Genomic DNA, 21,880 nt, shown 5'->3' on the forward strand with positions numbered 1-21,880 from the left:
TTATACTATTGTAAATTAATTTTTTTGTATTTATACTTAATATATTTCTTAATCTAGATAATAAACCTATTTTTCTACTAATTTTTTTTAATATGTAATTACAATGTTCTTTAAAGTTTAATTTTGTATCAACAATTACTCCTAAATATTTTATATTATCCACTATTTCTATATTAGAGTTATTTATTACTATTTTGGTACTATCATCTAACACATTTTTATAATTAATAAACATACATTTAGTTTTATTCTCATTTAATTTAAGTACATTATTCTTTAACCATATCTCTAACACACCTAATTCATCATTCAAATTACTCACAACTTCTTCAATGTTATCACCCATGCAATAGATCAATGTGTCATCCGCAAATAGATGAACTTTACATTTTCTTACGTTATTAACTATATCATTCATATATAAAACAAACAACAATGGTCCCAATTTAGACCCTTGTGGTACTCCATAATACACTAACCTCTCTTCAGAACATACATTATTTATCTTAACTTTTTGTTTTCTTTTATATAAGTAATTATTAAACCATCTCAAAACTATATCACTTATACCTATACTCTCCAATTTCTTCAACATTATTTCTCTGTCTATTGTTTCGAAGGCTCTCTTGAAATCCAAGAAAACTGCTCCAATGATTTTGTTTGTATCCTTAGCCAACAGCCAATCATTTATCACTACTTGTAATGCAGTTTCAGTGGAATGCTTTTCTCTGAATCCCGATTGTTGTTCACATATTATGTTTTGAGAAGTAATAAATTCCTTTAATTGTTTGATTACTACTTCTTCTATTATTTTTTCTATACACGGTAGCATGTTGATTGGTCTCATTTCTTCAACTTTTTTACTATTTTTTATTTTAGGTATAGGTACAATAGTAGCAATCTTTAAATTTTCAGGCATTTCTCCTAAGGAGAGTGCTTTATTTATTAAATAATTTAATTTAGTTCCTATTATTTCCCATGTTTCTTTAATTATATTTATATCTAGTTCATCAGTACTAGTTCCTTTTTTAAATTTACATATTATGTTATGAATTTCATCTAATGATACTGATTTAAATTTACTAAATTTTACAATTAATGTTTTATTATTATATTGTACTAAATTACTAATCCTTGGTATTGAATTTACAATTTCTTCTATGCTCTCAATGTAATATGTATTCATTTTTTCTGCCATTATATAAGGATCTTGATATATATTTCCATTAATTTCCATTTTTATTATGTCGTTTTTCTGAGTTGGATTAATTAATTGTTTTATTGATTTCCACATCTTATTTGGATCATTTTGTATTTCATCTATCAATTTTTCATACCATTTCTTTTTAGCCATTCTTAATACTTTGACTGCCATATTTCTACATTGTGTGTATGTTTTGTAAAAATTAAATGATTATGACGTTTTTTGGTGCGTGTTCTTTTACATGATTTTTTTTATTAACATTTTTTATTTGATTTTTTTAACTAGTCTACTAATAAATTAGTAATTTTTTGAAAAAGTTTTTTAGGATTACTTATTATTTGTATATATGTTTTAATTGAAAGTATAAGTAACCAATTTCACCTAGGGCTAATGATATGTATTATTTTTATTACATTAATAATATATTCATATTGATATTAACTTGTACCACTGTTCAATTATTAATATACATATGCTAAAAAAATCCTATTTAAAACTCCACGCAATCATAAAACAACACATCAAAAAACCCAACAACTTGAAATAATTCCACCACTTTTTTCATACAGTACATGCTTACTATTACATTTGCTTGAAATAAAATAAACTAAACACTATCGACACACTAATAATTTATAAAAAAAAGCTTTTTAAGTAAAAAACCTTTTATTGAAAAACAATCTCAGTCCCGATTTAATTTTTTCAACTCACATCTTGGATCTGAAGAAAATGGGTAATAGCCAGATTAAGAGTAGGGATATTAAAGTTGTAACTTCGGTTTTTAATGAAAAGCTCCAACATGACTGTTGAGTAAAATACAATTTCAATTGCCAGTCAAGCATTTGATAATTAAGAAATTATTTTTAATCATAAATTATAAATAGATATTATTTTAATTCATTATTGTGTGTAATATTCTTAAACCTAGATTTTTCTCTTTTATACATAAACATTACTATTTATTCACGACCTAGATCGATTTTAATTAACCATCATTCACCCGTGAGATTAGAAAAGCTTAATCTGCGATGATCGATCGGTATTAATATTTTAAAAATAACTAATTCTGATTTTCCAGTTACGATATAAATTAGGGACCAGGCTTTTCAGGCGTTAATCATTAATTTACACCATTGATATATGCATAATATTGAACTACACTCATCTTCGGGTAATGTCATAAATGTTGCTGTATTTTAAAAATACATCTAAACTCTTCAGAGAAATGTGTATTTTTATGGAATGGCATTCATTGTTTTGGTATACAGATAAATAATATTTTATAGGTATATAATAAGGGTAGAAAAGTTTTGAAATTCTAATTTTATCTTTATACATCTTATTACATTGTACTTAATTTAATTTGTCTTGAATCTTTTTTTTTGTAAAATTTAAATATTTTTTTAATTCTAAATACCAGTACTTTTAAGTACAATATCTATATATTATGCACACTATAGTATTTATCTAGTTGTTCAAAGTATAATTTTAAATCAAGTCGTACAGATATTTTTTTTATTCATTAAGATCTTTTACATCATAATTGTTAATTATGCCTTTGATGTCATCGATACACATATATCTATCTTAAAATTTGTCACAAATATAGAAAAAAAAAGTGTATTTAATTTTCACTGATGATATGATAGTATAAAATCGTTTAAAACAAAAGGAATTACCATAACCTTGTTTCATAGTAAATTTTTGAGAAACAATGATTTGGTTTCTATTATTAGGTAAATAAAATACTAATACTATCGAGTCAATAAAAAGTTTTATTAGGTTTTGATAATATGAGAGAAAGTACCATGAAATTCATCAGGCGTTTTCGAACGGCCTGGAAGGATTTAATATGTCAAAAAATTGAATATCGGTTTAATTAAAAAATATCGCACCCCTCCGACAAGTTCGATTTAATCAACGCTCAATCACGTTATGGTGCGCCGAGTGCCATGTTTGATTCAATTTAAAATTGCGACGCGTGACAAAATGGCGGCCACTCGGGCTAATGAGACCGCGCTAATGGCGGCGGTCCGGCGATCGAGAGACAGAGGGCCGCCGTTAAATAATTTAACAGGTTCACATCGGGCAAGTAAAGTTTGGGCTAATTGCCCGCGCTCCTTATGAGAGTGGGTTGCACGTCTATCTATTTCGGGGAAGAAGACAAACACGTGTGACGGATACGGAAATAACGAAAAAATATTAACGTTACGGTCGTTGGATAGTAGATGTGTGAGAGGAGTCGCTTATTATTCATGTTGGATGTTAAGCGATCCAAAAACAGCTTAATATAGATTTTATAGAATATCATTTTTAATTTTTAGAATGCGGCTATAATGCTCGGCTTCGTTAAGCGGAGCGCCTGCTACTTCAATAATTTATCGATGATTTCATTCTACACAATTTATTAATTTACAGCGTTTTCAAATAATCCTTATAAGAAAAGATTAAGGAAAAAATCTTAGCTATCTCTACAAGCGGAAATAGAAATTGAATTTTTTTTCTAAGAGCATTAAGTTAAAGTTTGTTGTAATCTCAATATAATTTTTTGATGTTGTTAAGATGTGGTGTCGACAATTCGCCGAGATTTTTCATAGTTGCGGGCTACAAAGAACACTAAATTTAAAAATTCCGTAAATTTAAATTAGTAAATGATCTGGAAATATTGTTCTTGATCTTCTCCTTGATAGTCACATCAGTTTTGCTATTAGTTTGTGGTGACATTTTCATCTATCCTTTCGAATTGCCTATGAGACTAGTGGTAGTGATATTTTATTCATTATTAACCTTTTTTCATTCTACATTTATCACTTCTCTTGATACCGATAGTGTAGTAAATATTAGTATTATAATACGTATTTTACTGAAATTTCTGATATCTCAAGACATTAAAGTCTTTTTCCTTATTAACACTGTCGATTTCTTGCTAAAGTTGAAGCTGATAAATAGGTGGTTTAAACGGTTCTTGCGAACCAGTTGTTAAAAAAATAAGAGTTCGTAAAACCGATTGTTAATTATTTTATATTTTTTAGATTTGTTAACAATTTAACTTGTATTGAGTGATGTTGGTTTACCAACAAAAATTAAAACACTGGTTATTTTCTCTCGGCAATGATGTAGTTTCAGCAGCAATATAGCAACTTACGGAATATATTATATTTATACGCAGGCAATTAAATACTTCCTAATCAAGATTAAAATTTTGTTTTACAACCTGAACCTTTTTACTTTATTGAACGTTTTTATATGTTAAAAGTTTTTGTTTGTTCAAAACAGTTACCGAAATGGTCAAGTCGGCAGTACGGGTATTAAACTAATTTGTATATATTCTACACGAAATTTCAAATAAGATTGTGACTGAATAAATTCAGGCATAATTAATCAAAAACATATTGTAAATATATAAACTTTTTATGGCATCATTTTATATCGGATTTTGTTGCTGAAACCCAGTAACAAAAGTTCACGGTAAAAACTTCGAGCGTTTCTAATTTTAATTAAAAAGAAAATTAACAAAACTATTTCTCGCTACATGCATTAAATACATATATTTTTATGATATTTGTATTTTTTATAATTATTAATTTTATTTTGTATGTATGTATGCACATATAACTTTGCTATAAAAATATTGAATAGTTCACATAAATTATTTAAAAACAAGTTAACACAGATTTCAATCTTGATATTGCAGCAATTATTTTAGTAACAAATTACCAGTGTTGACCTAATTTAAATAGGTGTAATTTAACTACTTTATATTTAGTAATAAATAACTTAGTTTTGTACCAAGCTGCTTTTATTATATTAAGTACGACAAAGCTTTAAAGTTGATATATACTACGATTATTCTAAAATTTACCTTACTTTAGTGTATTTGCCAAATATAATTGCCGGCACGCTAAAATACAATTATCAGATAAATGTGGTAATACTTTTAAGGCTAAAGCTTGTACCTTTTATTTATGAGAAAATTAACTATAATACAAATAGGGAGATTTTAAACTGTTATTAGAAAGTACTACACGAAATACTTTAAATTAGCAATCTGTAAGGTATGCATCAATTCGTCTTTGAGATTTAATTTCAAAACTTTACATAATTTTTCAGACAGATTTACGGTGTTTTTGCACTGAATATTTTAATATTGCGTTCTAAAACCACGCTCTATTTTAGGTTCATATTTTTTGTTGCAATAATAAGTATATAATTAATAAGTTATTTTGTTACGATAAATATTTATTTATGATCTACAATATTAGCAAGAGCATAGAAATTTATAATTTTTACTTTTGATGCAAAATGAGCTTTTTTAAAATATATACATTGCATAATATTTTTTGGACGGAAAAAAAATAAAAATGTTACATGTAGTAGATTTTAACTTAACAATTTTATGATCTTTAATTCATCTTTTTTGTCATCTTTTTCTAACCATTAATTAAATGTTTTTGATGTTGCAATCGTTGATATTTTTTTTATTTAAACAGAATATGAATATATTTTATTATTTATTGTAAAATAAAAAAATGGATTTAATTTAAGCCTAAAACTACAATAAATATTTATAATAGACCCACAATTGCTATTCAGCGAGTTTGCTTATTTACGTACGTTCATTTTGAACAACAGAAGGAAAACCCCTGTTAACCTCATTGAAATAATTTCACCTCTTTGGCCCGTCTCCAAAAGAGCAAGAAATACCAAGACTCTCCTCGACTCATTACCCATATGTTACTTTGCCCAAATTTAAAGATACCTCTTCAAATTAATTCTATGGAAACTTGAACCGAAAAATCTATCATAATTATTTACTTTAAAAATTTAAGACAACAATCTCCCAAATTAGATTCTCTTCTTCATCGGCAAGTAGAGAAAGGGAGAAGTTAATATTCACGACTTGCAAAACACCGCATTTATATTCAAATCGCATCGACGCTTTTCAATCAAAATGTAATGAAAATTAAATTAAAAAATAAATAAAACGTTTTATGGAGAGTCGCCTTCAAGAGAGTCAAGTATACAGAAAAAATATGCGTACATAAACACATCTATCCATACAAGTGGAAAAACAAGGGCCATAAAACAAGCGTGACCGAGTTAACCGGATGGACCCTGTGAAGCCTCGTAAATTTCGAATAAGAATAATGATGTTCTGAATGAATTGGACTTTAAAAGGGTAGTAAAATGCTAAAACAATCCCGGACACGGGGGCAAATGACAAAAATTTGCATTTAGTAGCGCTAATTAAGAAACACGTTGGAAAAGTACTGTCGTTCGGGTCAATTTTAATGTTGAGTAAACATGATCGTCAAATTAAAGTAGATGTTTCTATATTATTACTGTTACGCTTTGGCAAATATAATGCCGCATTAAATATATTGTAAACTATATATATATACATATATATCCGCAATTATTTATAGACAGTCTGGCTATTATCTCTATTCCATTGTAAATTTATTCGACATGGGTTATAACTAGTTTATTAATGTACAATATATGGGTGTTAAACATTAACGCATATCAAATTGCTGTTTCTCATGTATTGAATAGTATTATTATTTAGGTTAAGAATGGCATACAAAATCTAACCAGTTTATTGCTCTTTCGAGAGACATTTCTTTAACTTTTCTTCTCAACGCATCTGAACAGGTTCAGTTTCCGTCTAGATAGTTTAAAAGATTTTATAATATATTGTTAGGAACCGTTCTTCAATGTCTAGTTGTTAAAGAATAGAGTTGTTAGTGCATCTCGCACTCGAAAAGACCTATTAGTCCAGTCAAATAAGGGTTTAACCTCGGAATGAAAGATAACAAGCTGAAATTTTGCACACACCTATGTTTTGACGTTCTAAAGATAGGGTGAAAAGTCTCATATGATATCGTGTCTGCTGATCAAGATATTAAAGGTCAAAGGTCATAAAATTGTTTTTTTTGCAAATATCTCGCCTCCTTTGCGCCGCATGTCATTAGATGTTTCACAAAACTTATAGAAAATAAAATTTTCTACAAGTTTGTTGTAAATTATTTCTTCGTATGGTTAATGGTTTTCGAGATATAGCGCGGGGAGTGGGAAGCGCGCATCCGTTTATAGGATAACGCTATGTAAACTACGGAGCCAGAGTTACCTGCACATTCTTCCACAGTTTCATAGGAAACATCGCAAATTGTTATCTGCTGAATGAACTCATCTAAAGCATTATAACTTTCAATCTCCATATCTTCAAAAATCATCATCGATAATGCAAAAAGTAATAGCGTATGGCCTTGGATACTTCTTGCAAAAGCGTGACCATCCAACATTTTGTCGACAGAATTCGAAGCATAAATTGTACTGGGAGCTTCATTGATTCCGCTTCCATTCATTATATACCCTATGAATCCAATAAAAGACATAAGCATATGAAAGCCTAGTTTCACAACTACTCTGGACAAGTCTGAGTTAGCATCTGAAGCTGCTACGATTTCACGTGCTTGTATGTACAACGGCTGATCAAAAGTTATTAAGCATGTTCTTTGTTCATGTTTCTTGGCAGTGTTTATAGCACACTGTAATGTGGTGTAAATTGTGTCCATATTACTCGCAGGATGATAAATAAAAGTAAGAAACAGAATCCGAGAAGTTACAAAGTTCTCATTGTTTTTTGTAAGTTGTTCAATAAATCCATTCCACCCTGGCAACGGTGAGATATTTTTCCACTTTCCGTACATCCACAACAAATCAACTACATTAAATATTTGTTCGGTTAGTTCTACATCATTAAACTTTTGAACTTGAATCTCTTGCTCAATCCGGGTACGACATGATTTTCATACACTAGAAGGGGTATATGTGATAGTGCTGCTAACTCCTTTGCACTTGGTTTTGATGTAAATTTCTTTATGCGGTCATCGGATATAACTTCAGATTTTGGAGTTATTATTTTTATCATTCCCATTATATAAACATTATTATAGCCATCAAGAGTATAAATATTTTTCTGCATTATCCGCTGCATACTGTACTAAGGCACTTGACTCTGATGGTTGATTACGAGGCTGTGGGTGATAAACAGCTGAAATTTAACATTTTACAGTATCACTATATGAAGCGAAAAAACCTAAACTTGACAAAATCTGTATTTCTTCTATAAAGAAATACAGATAGGCCTATTAATAACTGCGAAGAAAAGGACCGTTTTCGAATGGAAGTCATTATAGCATGACTTATAGCTGTGTACTTCGTTTTAAAATGCCCCGTCTTTCCTTTTCTGTTCTTTATAATAATTTCTTGCAGAAAATGTAATAAAGTTTTCGGAATTTCTTCATTAATATTTTACTCGGGGGCGGATAGGACTTGGTCTCAACAACAGAAGATCGAATATCTTCTCTAATAATCGCCGTAGCAGCTTCCACTACGCGCAAGTGTTCTTCTTCCGAAGTGCCTTTTTTATTTTCATACCAAGCTATGGATAAAATTTAAGCTTGAGCATCGCGAAAAGAAAAAATAGGGAATGATCCAATCTTCGTTGTAATTATAATGTCAGTTAAATATTTTTCTCTTAATTTGGAAATGATCTTCTTATCATCTGGTACATACTCCGTAAGGACATCTCTCAACTCTTTCAATTTTTTCGCACAAATTTCTAGTCGAGCAATATTTCATTCATAATTCCTAATAATACAATGAAGAAAGTAATAAAATTATGGTTCAAACGACTTGCCGAGACCACTTTTTTCACGATTGTTTACTTTTTCAAAGCTTATACCAAGTTAAGCAGGTAGAAATACTCGCTGGATTCTATAAACGGATGTACGCCTCCCACTCTTCACGCTATATCTCAAAAACGGTTAATGATACAAAACAAATATTGTAACCAAACTTGTAGAAAATTTTATGTTTTACAAGTTTTGCAAAGCATCTAATGACGTGCGACGCATAAAACGCGAGATATTTGCAAAAAAACAAATTTTGTGACCTTTGACCTTTGATATCTTGATTATCAGACACGATATTTTATGAGACTTTTCACCCTGTCCTTAGAACATCAAAACGAAGGTCTGTGCAAAATTTCAGCTTGTTATTTTTCATTCCGAGGTTTAGCCTTTATTTCGCCTTATTTGACTGGACTACTATAGAATTGAACGCCAACACCTCACCTCAATGGTGTCTACTATTTAGGTCTTATAGTAAAAAATATTACTCTATATAGTGCAATGAATAATACAACAAATCTTTACAATTGGTTTAAATTTTTTTTTGTAAGTGTATTGATTGCAAATAGTCAAAATATCTTGCTGAAACATAATTATAAAAATAGATTCACTTACTGAGAGTAATATCTATCGAAGAATTAAGAACTATCGATGAAACGTTTTTATGCCTGGACCACTTTGCGTTTTCAAAACAGAACAAATATAAAAACTTACAAAATCCTCAAAAGCGATGAACAGTAGTTTACTACTGTTATAAGACAGACTTATTTTTTAAACAATGCACCTATTTTTTGATTTGTGGCAGTACAACTCAGACAAAAATGGTTCTTTCCATTCTAAACGTTCGTAAATTTATACAAAAAGCAAAAAATAATAAAAAAAAAAATGGTTTTATATTTATTATAAATGTAGTATTCTCAACGAAGTCAAGAAGTGCATATGTAGTTATTTATTTAGTAAAAGTTGCTGGTTAAGATCCTACCTTACGTTTTAAATTTCAACCATGTATGAGATTAAGTTTCTCTTACTTTAATTTTTTCTAGGTGTGCATCTAACTATAGTATGTTTTATTTCTAGTGTCAGAGAAGGAAAAGTTTAACACGTAATCATTGCTGGAGCATAAAGTGTTATTATTTGTTGTTTGATGGGAGAAATAAATTGACACAGATCGGCATTAATTTATTGCAATGCTTTGATCACTGCTTTATTATATATTTTTAATATTCGCTAAAAGGTTTTTCCATAATAAGAGAGATGCAGTAGTAAGAACATTAAATAATCCATCGACTATATAATAATTTGTTAATGTTCTGATAAAAGCACTCCAAGAAATAATATTAACTTATATATACTAGCAAAATTGAACTAGATTTACTATGTAACTACTGCTGTTATATAGTAAGTTAACTATCATCTAAAAAAAAAATAAGACAAAACTTTTTACGCTTATTGTAAAAATTGATTAAAATCACAACGTAGAAACATTATCAGTACATGTTAAACGACATTATGGTTTCTGATCTTCCTTTAGCTTATCTCGAGACTCCGGAATGAAATTAGTCTTCATCTCGATATTTCCTGGAATCTTGGTATGAAATAAAATTTATATCAATACATTTAAATTTAATAACATGGATAAAGAAGAGCTGGTTAATAATTTTAATACAATAAATGTACTATATTTTTATAGAGAAATAATATAATTAAAATAATATTGATGACAGAAATACACATATATTAAAAATTATATCTTTTCATTACCTTTTCAAGAATTACAATTATAATTTTCAAGAAAAAAAAGTAGTTGATGTATTGTTCTTAGCTTAGATATAAAATTAATGTTGCAGGATATAATAAAAAAAAACTATTACAGGTTTTAATCGAGATTTGTTGGTAGCAATTTTTCAGCTAATACATTATCTCTCTATGCGAAAAGAAATAAAATTCCTACTCTTGTAGGTAGCTTATTAATTTTATTATATTATAGAAAAATATAAGATATATAACAAACTTTCATATAAAAATTACAAATTATAAAAAAATTAGTTCCTCGATGATATTAATTTAATTTAATATTAATACAGCGCGAATACTAATTCTTTGGACGGCCACGGTATTTTATTGCCGACATTAATGTAAAATTTACAGCCGGGAAACCACTAATAAACGTTGCCTACAATGTGAAAGTCGTTATTTTTCATCCGAAATTAGGTTTTATAAGTATTTATTAGCTTTCCCCGTTATAACGGGTGGAGAAGTCGGCAAAATTAACCACATTCTATCATCCGCCAAATGAAAGCTCTCTGTTTTCGCATCGATCTCATTATAAAACGATTTTTAATTAGCGTGCATGTATTTAATCGCCATGTTTCTTATTTTTGTAGCAAAAAGAAACGACAACGGGCGATTTTCGTTATTATCATTTTTTTGAATGATATTTTTTTTAATATAAAAAACGACTTGTTTTTTCCTTTGCGCGATATTAAAATTAATTTATTACGCCCCCATTATAACGAATTTTATCCTTGTTTTCGACGGAAAAAATATATTAAGGTTCTGCTGTATTTATCTAAGCATATATACTTATGATATGTGCAGACATACCCAATATGTATAATTATTTAAAACAGAAGTGGAAAGAATACTTTGTGAGGCAATAAGTATACATTTTACACAAACTGCAAACATCATCACTATTGGCTTGACAACCCAAGATAAGTCTTCGTCTTCTCCCGTTCCTGCGTTAAGTTCCTCCAGACTTATTAATAATATATCAGTAACTTTATTTTTAATGAAATACATATCAATACTGATTCTACTTCACACTAAGCGCGCTCTTTCTTTCAAATATTAGTCTAAAGGCCGCAATGGCTAGAATACTTCTAGAATGAAGTAACAATATGTTGATTAAATTTAAGTTTGGAGTCAGAAGTAAGTCCAGGTATTTAACGCTTGTTTTCCAATTTACATTACTGCCATGTTCATTTAGAAGAGATAGTGGCATGAAAATATTTGCTCCTGTTTTAATTCGGTTGATTTTAGTTATATTTTCATTAATATTAATATTTTAACTGACTCTGTCGGTTAAAATGTATTGAACAATTTATAACAATTTGTGGCGACTACACAAATAAGTCCACATACAAAAAGGGCAATTGTCTCACTGTTAATGACCGTGACCAGAAACGTTCATGCATTAACAATGAGACAACACGAGTCGTTAAGAGAATCCCTTTGTGACAAAATGGACCCAATAAATCACCACATTGCGAACCCTATCAGAAGAATTCGAAAGTCTGGACAAGCAAAAACTCACTTTCGAAAAGGCACATCCGATTTCTCGAGTTCTACGAAGCGACTGCAGCGATTGACTAGGAGATCGATGTACAATCGCGATTGGCCAGTAAGCTTGCAACCCCTAAAGGATATAAGTCCGGACTCCGATGGCAGACGGCCGGAGATAGCAGGGAGGCAGACGGTCGGAGGCACCCCACGAGACGGGCAGAGAGCCAGCAACGCAGGCGATCTACCAGCAGCCATCCGGAGGAACCAGCCACGTGCCCTCATCGACAGACCATTCCTGGAACTCCTGAACTACCAGCTGCTCGAAGAGTCACACCTGACACTCGCCGCACGCAGCCACAAGAGCTCGGAGCATCATCTACGACCATCACCACCTGCGTCACCTTCACCGCAGTTGCAAGAAAGGTCACGCCGTTAATCGTGCATTTGTCACATGTAAATATCACTTAATAAAAAGTACATCTAGATTCACATAAGAGTCTCATTGGCCGCGAGGTCAACCACCTAAAGTCATTAACAACATCAGTAAAAGCGTATTTCTACAATATATTATTAGAAATTCATGGTATAACATCAAAAATATAACGTCAGATCGGTTGACGAAATACTAAAATATTTTAAACTAATTAACTCTAATAAAAAATATAGTTATCTTTAAAACTTTCATTAGTTCAAGCTAGGTTTTATTGATTTGTTTATATTAGGTTTAGGTTAAAGCAACATATGAAAATTTTTAAGCTATCAAATTGAGTTTTATAGACATTTTAGAGCAGTATATAATTTCATTAGCACTTATCAGTTTCACTAGTTGAAATATATATTTACCTGTGAAAATATAGTTGAATATGATTTTACTTAAATACCAGTAAAATGTATTTTAAATGTACACTGTAAAATGTATAATATAATAAAGAAATAAAAACATCTACCATACGAATCATTTAAGTTTAATTTTACAATTAGAAAATCTGTCATATTTTTAAAAATCATTGTTTCTATATTTTTTTAAATTATTATACAATATATTTTGTATTTAAAAATATAAACTAATAGCATATTCAATTTTTATGATAAAAAAATACAGTAGTCGTAACAATTTGAACATTATTATTAAACAATTTTACTAAAAATTATTTATAGATAAAAATAATAATCATTTATTTATTTTAAAATTTTGTCTTTAAATAAAATAGTATTTTTTTGCATTTTCAATTTATATGTATATTATAAATAATAATGAAATCAACATCGATCCTTGGGGAGAAACATTCGATATACATTTTTATTAGTATATTTATTCTACGTTTCTTTTTATTAACATTATACATCTTTTCTCTTTAAATCAATGAATATATATCACGGTTTTATAATTTTCTATTTTTAATGTATATGCAGCAACATTTTATTATATTTTATCACTTAAATATGTTGTAAGTCTTTTAAAATATATATTACAATAAAGAAAACTGCGTACATAGTATACAATACTTGCTCTAAATAATATACAAATACAAATAGCACTAAATTAAATTTATATACATATGTATATTTACAGAATAACAAATAATAATTAAATTATTGTGTAAGTAGTTTTAAGCTTTTTTGACTGTAACTTTTTTACTTAGAACATATTTGATTTCAAGCATAATTTTTTTAAACAACTAATAATACTAATATATAACCATATTTAATATATAAATATATGTAATTACTTAATAAAATAAAAATGTATGAGATATTAAGTAAAAGTATGTATTATATGTTTTAATATATGTTCACAATACGATACTATTGTTTATACTAAATATTAATATAACAGTGTAAAGCTCAAACATTCTATAATACGTAGAAAGCACGTAATGGTTACCGTTTGAGTGTTTCCCTATAAATCTGCAAGCTTTCTTCGATAGAAACAGATCTTTTAATGGAAATATTATCAAATTGAAGTGTGTTGCTCGGAAATTTATTACTCCCTAACGGAAAAAAATACAAGAGAGAAATGCAACAAAGGATTTTTCCATTAAAAGTTTTTTCTATTAGTTCTGCTATCCAAGTAAATTATTATATGTATTGTACACCTATAATATAAAAACTCATACTCAGTTTACGTTCAATTACAATTAATATATAAAATATTTAATCACTTTACACAGCGAACATTCATATATTTGCATACGTCCAATTTCATCCGCAAATTTTTCGTATCATGATATTTAATACCAAACCATATAGAGAGAAGTATAATGCGAAATTCATTCAACGTTATTTAACAGATTTATATTGTTCGTATATTTTTTGTTAAATCCTTAATTGAATTTGGCAATGTGAAAGAAGGACCGGCATATTGAAATTGATGAATAATATCTTAATTCAAGATTTCTCGTGCGAAAAAATAATTTCAATTGTGGATACGAAATTGGGGTCCGATATGGCGAACAATGCAAATTTTCAGCATCGTTAAACGGGTTCATTCAAACGCACAACACACATACACATATAAAATCTATTTTTTAAATTAAAATAATTTATAAGAATGTTATTTTTTATGTATAGAGTAATTAAACATTATACAGAAAATCAGAAATATCATAAAAATATTGCAGCATTGATTTTTTAGCTGTCTATAAATCGTTTTGTTACTGCTCTTTGACTTTTTGTTGAAGTATCCCAATTTTAATTTTGTATTTTATTTAATCTCAATAAAGCTTTTTTTATATATATACTTATAATACCTTCCTTTGACATTGATTTTTTTAAATTATCAATACTGTTGAAGTTAGGTGTAAAATATATTATTCAAAACGCTGCATAATATGAATATGTTACATTCTAATTTGTTCGTGTATCGGGCAATAGACCCAAATCTGTATAAACTAATGATGGCCTAAATATGTTAATACATTATGAAACGTTTGATATTGCAACACAATTTACACAAGTCTCAGGCGGTTTATTTGCGGAAAGGCGCTCGTTAAATATGAATTATGCTTCAACGTATGCTGACATGCAATTTCAGCAAGAAACTCAAACATGCGTCTACCTTTCCGCATCTAATTGTTGCACGTGAAATCGCACAATCACGCTATGTATGCTTATGAAAGCTAAAGAATATGGCTACTTATCGTTTCACATCATAACGATTGCCGTAATTAACAACATGTGAATGAATTTGCATACTTAGAATGAAGAAACGGAACGAAGTTAAGATAACCGCCGGCGCCGAACGAACTACTGTATCGATTTTTTTTTATTGTGCTCAGCGTAATCCAATCCAATTCGAGTCGGAGCTGTTTTAATGAAATATTTAAACAAAATTCGCTTTATGTAACCGGAACTTATACAATTTGTAAGCGATGCCCAAAGTGTTGTGAAATTCCTTAAATCACTTTGGCATTATCAAATTTTCCGAGGCGAAAAAGCCTTGTTTAGGGATTAATATATAAATTCATAAAACGGTCGAATCCGGTGCTTGCGTCTGAGGTAAAGTCAAATTTTCTAAAGAATAAGCGATTTGTTTGCTCACGCGTTTTCAATGGATGTTATTCTTGTTAATAATGGGTCTTATGATTCTTTGTTAAGCTTTAAAATTATGTTAGATAGGTGTGTTCTTGGTTAATATCAAGTAGTGAATTAAATACGTGATAATCGTAGTGATTTAAATAATTTTAGGATCTTATAATAACCCGTTGCGATCTCGATGCAGTGTTTGGACTTGAAAATTCAGTGATTTTTACCAGTGACCTCAACAGTCTGGGACGACACTTCTTAGATAATTACGTGACATAGATACTATTTCAAACTTCCCTTATGGCTTTGGAAATTTTAGATATCGCATTAGCTAAAAGTAATTTTCAGATATGTTTTTTTTTAATGTTTTGACACTGAAAGTTGAGGTTATCCATAAAATTATCGTTTATAGTAGAGTCCTGTAAGTGGTTAAGCATAAGAACTATATCTCAGCAAACAATAAAATAATCGACGATGATATTCATTATTTAACAATCAAATAAAATAAGAAAGCAGTAGCAAAAAATTAAATTTCTGCAATAAAAAACTAAAACTAATATAAAACTAATAAAATTCAGAGAATTAGAAACGCAACGTATTTGAAATTTAAAAATCTACAACCAAAAAATAATTTATAATTTAATGTAACTAAGTTACTTAAAAATAAGAAATATCCTCGCCGAATCGGATCAGGGCAAGGTAGAGATGTTAGCTGATGCTTTTCTACAAATTCACCAAAAATTGTACACACTCTAAAACTATATATAATTAATTCGTTCTTAGTTTATTTTTATTTTTCTTATTGATCACTTGATCAATAAAAATATCAGAATTCATTTCACAGCATTAGCTCACGAAAATTTTTATTATCATTATAAACTTGAAAATTAAAAAAAGTATAGGAATTGATAGATTTAATTATACGTTAATTAAACATCTTTCTGGAATTTGTATTCATTACTTAACAACAATCTTTACAACCTGCCTATCTTTTGGGTATTTCCCAACCATTTGGAGAACCGCTAAAATTCTTCCAACAAAAAAACTTAATGAATATCTAAAAATTATGCATAAGGATTATTTTTTGCAAATAAATTCATTACCGAAAGATTATTTAAAATAATCTTTGGGGAATAAAATTATTGACGAATAGTTAGGCTTCCGTGAAAAACAATTAACAACACATATATATTTAATTGTTTGAAGGATAAAATATGCGCTAGTTTTATTAAAAAAAAAGAGTACCGGTCATTTAATGTTAAATATAGAAAAAGTATTCAACACAGATTGGTTTGATTTATATAAATACAAATACAAGACTCCCGACTATATTCATATCTGAAAAGTTAATGTTATTTCACTAAATAATAAATACTTGATACCGAGTAAAATTCCATCTAGAGTTCTTCTTATCTTTATCTTGTTTACTAAAGACATCTCAAAATTAAAAAATAAGCGTTTATCTATGTACGCTTACGATACAGCTATCTAATCTTGTGAAACCTTAAAAAAATATTTCGATAATCAATAATAAATATATACCTTGTATTTAATTTAACATATTTCAAGTGCTCTATTATCTGTGTATATATTTTCACTTTATAAGACTTAGTGTTACGGAATTTTAACTTTAATATATGTATGTATTGAGTGACCATTGTAATTTAATTGATATAAATCAGAGCACGGTCAAACCTTGTATTTATATGTGCGTATATAGGAAAAACAATTAGGGTCGTATGTGTACATTTAATATGACCTGTTAAATTCATGTAACACAATATGTAAATTTGTACTATGATACGATCAAAATGTGCATATTGGGTTCGTGGGGGTGGCACAAGGATGAATGCTTATGGTGCCTTGAACGTTTAGGGGAATATTAAATAGCCGTAAACGAGGTTGTGTATCTACACTATACAAAACAATTCACAATTTACGTCAACTGATTATTTTGTGCCAATTAAGCATAGTTTGAATAAACACAAATTTGGTTACCGTATTTAGTTATATTCATTTGCTAATTCATTGAGTTCGAAAAATGTTTGTGATTAAGTAGGTATATCTTAAAAAAAGTAGTGAATTTTTAAAGCTTTAACTTCGAATGACAAAATGTCTTTGAAGCGGATCTTTTTGTAATGCTATATATAATAATGTAGTATCTCCAAACTAAATATGCTGCAATATATAATTTCTTAAGAACACGCATGATATATTATCGATAAGAAAAGCTGTATTCAGATTTTTAAGAAAGAAATATGAATATTTTGAGTCATACCGTACACAGCATAAATTTAACCGTTGTACGTACATATTTGAAGGATGACACTATTTGGTTAAAGGAATTGATTAATGGGCGTCTTTGAGATGTCATAAATTTAGGGCGCCTCTAACACCGGTCGTTCGCTGTGAGCTTTCACTGTGAGTTTTCACGGTACCGGAAAATCAATGGACCGTTCATGATTGATAAGCGCTTGATACCTGACCATTTATCGACATCAATTCACAGGCACGATGGTGTTTTTTTCATGAATATTCATGAAACAGTAGGATGCGAATTTTCAGTGTTATTAAACCATAGTGGATTAAATATTTTGTGAAAAACAGTAGCATTTTACGGGTTGAGTGGTTAGATGATAAGTACTTAAGTTTTGTAATTAAAAATATGTTGATGTTAACCCTTTCTTATTCCGGAAGTTCGATATATTACTATTATTGTTTCAAACGACATATTCAAAGTTACGTTGTTAGTTTTGGGTTCTGGTAACTTTAGTAGTTTAATAATTGTGCTTTGTGTACATTTTAAAAGCTACAATTGAGTTTGATTTCATGAAAATGAATGCTTATTATTAAAAACAAAGATAAATGAAACATATGATGCAATTCAATTGCTTATTTAAATTGCGAGAAATGGTTGGTCCTTTTTAATACAAAAAAAATACAAAAAGCTCTTTTTCTCTTTCAGAAACCGTACTGTAGAATAAAACGTGTATAAAAAATATTATACATAAATATTTATTTATTTATGCAAATCTTCCGCGAGAAAACAATCTTTCAATATAATATTTTTAGATATTTTGTATTGAATTTATTAAAAAAATCGAAGGATGTGGAGCGTTTTCATATTTTTTATATTTACTACTAAAATCATAGATAACGAAAGACTAAAATTAAAATATATAGATTTACAATCTGATAATATAATCTAAAATATTAAATTTTTGTAGTATAAAAATGTTCGCGTTATATTTATTTGTATTAATTAAATATATAATTTTCTTAATTAATACATATATAAAATAATAATAAATATATAAAATAATAAATACAAAATAAATAAATTAAGCATGTATACATGCTTAAAAAGCAAATTTAAATAGTTATACCAAATATAATATATTTTTTTTAAATATGTATTGTACATAGGTTCAGTCCCGCCTGTCTTACTGTTTTACTGTACTAACCACGTCTTTCACTAAAATGGTGACAAAATTTTTTGCTGGGGGAATTCAAGTAGACGTCGTATATACAGCTTTTGAGAAGGCTTTCGACAAGGTCTGTCATCGATTAATATAAAATAAATGGCCAGACCTAGGTTGCTTGGATGATTATTTGAGTGATCGTCGACAGTATGTAACCTATGGCGGCCAATTATCGAATGAACATTTTACTCCTTAAGGGATTTATTTAGAGTCCAACCTGAGCCTTCTGCTATTTACATTATTTATTAATTCAATTAATATGGCAGTTAAAAAAAAAGTTTTATTCAACTTAATAATAAAAATTCTGCATAAAGATGTAGATTATTTATTATTCAGTTGCTCAAATGTACTCGATTTGTTGCAAACTCGAAACGATTGTCTTGTGGTTTCATTGTTTTACCACCAAATGCTACAAGTTTAATTTAACCTATGGACCAAGGTATTGTATTATCGATAAAACCCTTTTACTGTGCTAATCATCTCAAAACTCTTGACGAGGAAGTTGACTGCTGAAATAATATCTGGAAAAAAATGGCAACATTGGCTGCTCTATAAATGATAGCCAATCTTGATTAAATCTAAAGCCAGTAACAATTGTTCTATTAACGTGAAAATAATATTAAATTGCGAAGAGTCTGAGGTAAGTGATTTATCTTAAATATGCAGACTTATAAGAAAATTGTTATACTTTGAAAATGTTCGAGGAGTAGTTTGATCGCGATTCAAATTATCACGAGTTTTAATGCTTGGATGATGATGTTACTCAAACAGAAGAGAAAAAAGTTTTACTAAAAATATAAGTAAAGATGATACTGACACAAGACGGTACTGACTTCTGTTGAAATTTTACTAAACTACATTGACCAAAGAGGATTCGAATAAAATAATACAAAAACTCGACTAAAGATTCCTACTGACATTCGAAAATTATTAAAAGATTTTCAAAAGCAAACGAAAAGCAGACTTTTTACTAAATAAAAATAATATTAATTTATATTGTTAATATATATTATTATATATATTTTAAAACCAAATAAAAATTGATAGTTCAGACTATTAATCCTTTCTACCATTATCCCGGATGATAGATACTGTTCTTTTTCAGCAGATACTTTCTTGTTTCACATGCAGTAGTCTTTTATAAATTATGTTTTCACAATAACGTTTTAAGATACTGTCCCTTGTTTTCTGCTTATAGTATTTGAGAATAATTTTTCTTATCACAGCTTAGAGCATAAGAATAAAAAACAAATAATCTCAAAGAAATCTGTTATGCAGCCTCGTATTGAAACTGCAGCGTCGGAGCCTTTCATTGCCATGTATACGAGTCTGGTTAACTTTTCTTCTTTTCCCAATTGTGCAATGCATTGAGCAAGTTTTTATCTACTCTGTCAAAGGTTTAACTACAATAAAAAAAATATATTATCAAGCTCAAGTTGTTTATAGTGTTATTTATATAAATATACTAAGTAGAAACCTATATAAATATTTTATTGATCGATTTTTATTCCTTTCTCTAAAGAATGACATAATAAAGGTTCACGAAATATGTAATTAAGTATTAGGAACGACCCAATTTGAACTTAATATATTTTTCATTAACATGATACGCGGTCCGTGAATGTTTCGTCGAAATTGAAAATAAAAAGGGAGTTCAAATACGCGTGTACCCCTACGTTTCCTATGTACCACAGCATACAGAATGAAGTTTTCCTCGTTTTTTTACTTTTTTTTTTGAGAAAACCCTCCACACCCGGCGGCAATATTTGAACAAGGATCCTTTTATAATCTTTGAGCGTACGGAAGCATTAAATTTCTCGGCAAATATTCAAGAAAAAGCACAGGATCAGCGTACCCCGAAAAACCGTATATATGCATTGTTAACACTTTGCTTGTTGATATATAACTGATCGTCCGATGATCACTGAAAACAATATTTCAGATAATATAGGTAAATATAAATAATAATATTAAAAGTTACAAGAGGGTGGATTTCGCATCGATTTTTTTGTAATCAAAAGGTACGGTGAAATCGTAATATCAATATTTGCCACGCCGCGCCGGCGTGTATTAGATAAAGCGAATTGAATTTTTGGTTCTAATAATACTCCTACACCGAAAAGTGAGGGGTGGATGAATAAAAAATACGCGTTTTGGCGACATATTGAAAAATTGTAGGGTGTTTTTTGTGTTAGCACGAGCGTATATTGCATGTGCGTATATATTTAAATTGAGTTTTAATTTAGTGAATATGCAGTTATTTTTTATTAAAAAGTAAATTATTGACGCTAAAATTAAAATTTATTATTTTCTCATATGCGATGTATTATAAAAATTGTACATAAAAAAAATTGATAATATATCTAAACTTTGCGATCAATTTCTCGGCTGTGTTCTTCGAAATTTTCAATATAAGTAGATGATATATTTTATTTCATTTATTCGATATGTTACAGAAAATATTATACAAAAAAATATAAGCTGTACATATGTCAGTTTGCAAATGAATTTCTAGAAATTCATGTCTTATGAACTTTTTAATAAAATCGACATTTTTATTGATACAATATACGGTGGAATAAATGCATTAGATTTATAGTTAATATCCAAACATAAGGCAGTTCTTTAAACATTCATTAAAAATCAAGCACTTGAAGTTAACTGGACGCACTGTATGCTTTACTGCT

At 28.9% G+C, this 21,880-nt stretch overlaps 1 protein-coding gene and 1 long non-coding RNA gene across 5 annotated transcripts in view; one reads left to right on the plus strand and one right to left on the minus strand.

Moving 5' to 3' along the window:
• The window catches only part of LOC148237832 (uncharacterized), a 444,404-nt gene that overhangs the window by 146,845 nt on the left and 275,679 nt on the right, over window positions 1–21,880 (minus strand). The gene's annotated exons all lie outside the window — the stretch shown is intronic.
• Window positions 82–21,880, plus strand: part of LOC148237834 (uncharacterized) — a 28,914-nt gene continuing 7,115 nt past the window's right edge. The window contains exon 1 of the long non-coding RNA XR_015812643.1: window positions 82–1,005. This is a non-coding gene — a long non-coding RNA (uncharacterized LOC148237834). The remainder of the gene's footprint in view (window positions 1,006–21,880) is intronic.

Source organism: Plectrocnemia conspersa, unplaced genomic scaffold (genome assembly GCF_051122295.1).
Source record: "Plectrocnemia conspersa isolate PC_06_02 unplaced genomic scaffold, ASM5112229v1 ptg000002l, whole genome shotgun sequence".
NCBI classification, from domain to species: Eukaryota; Metazoa; Arthropoda; class Insecta; order Trichoptera; family Polycentropodidae; genus Plectrocnemia; species Plectrocnemia conspersa.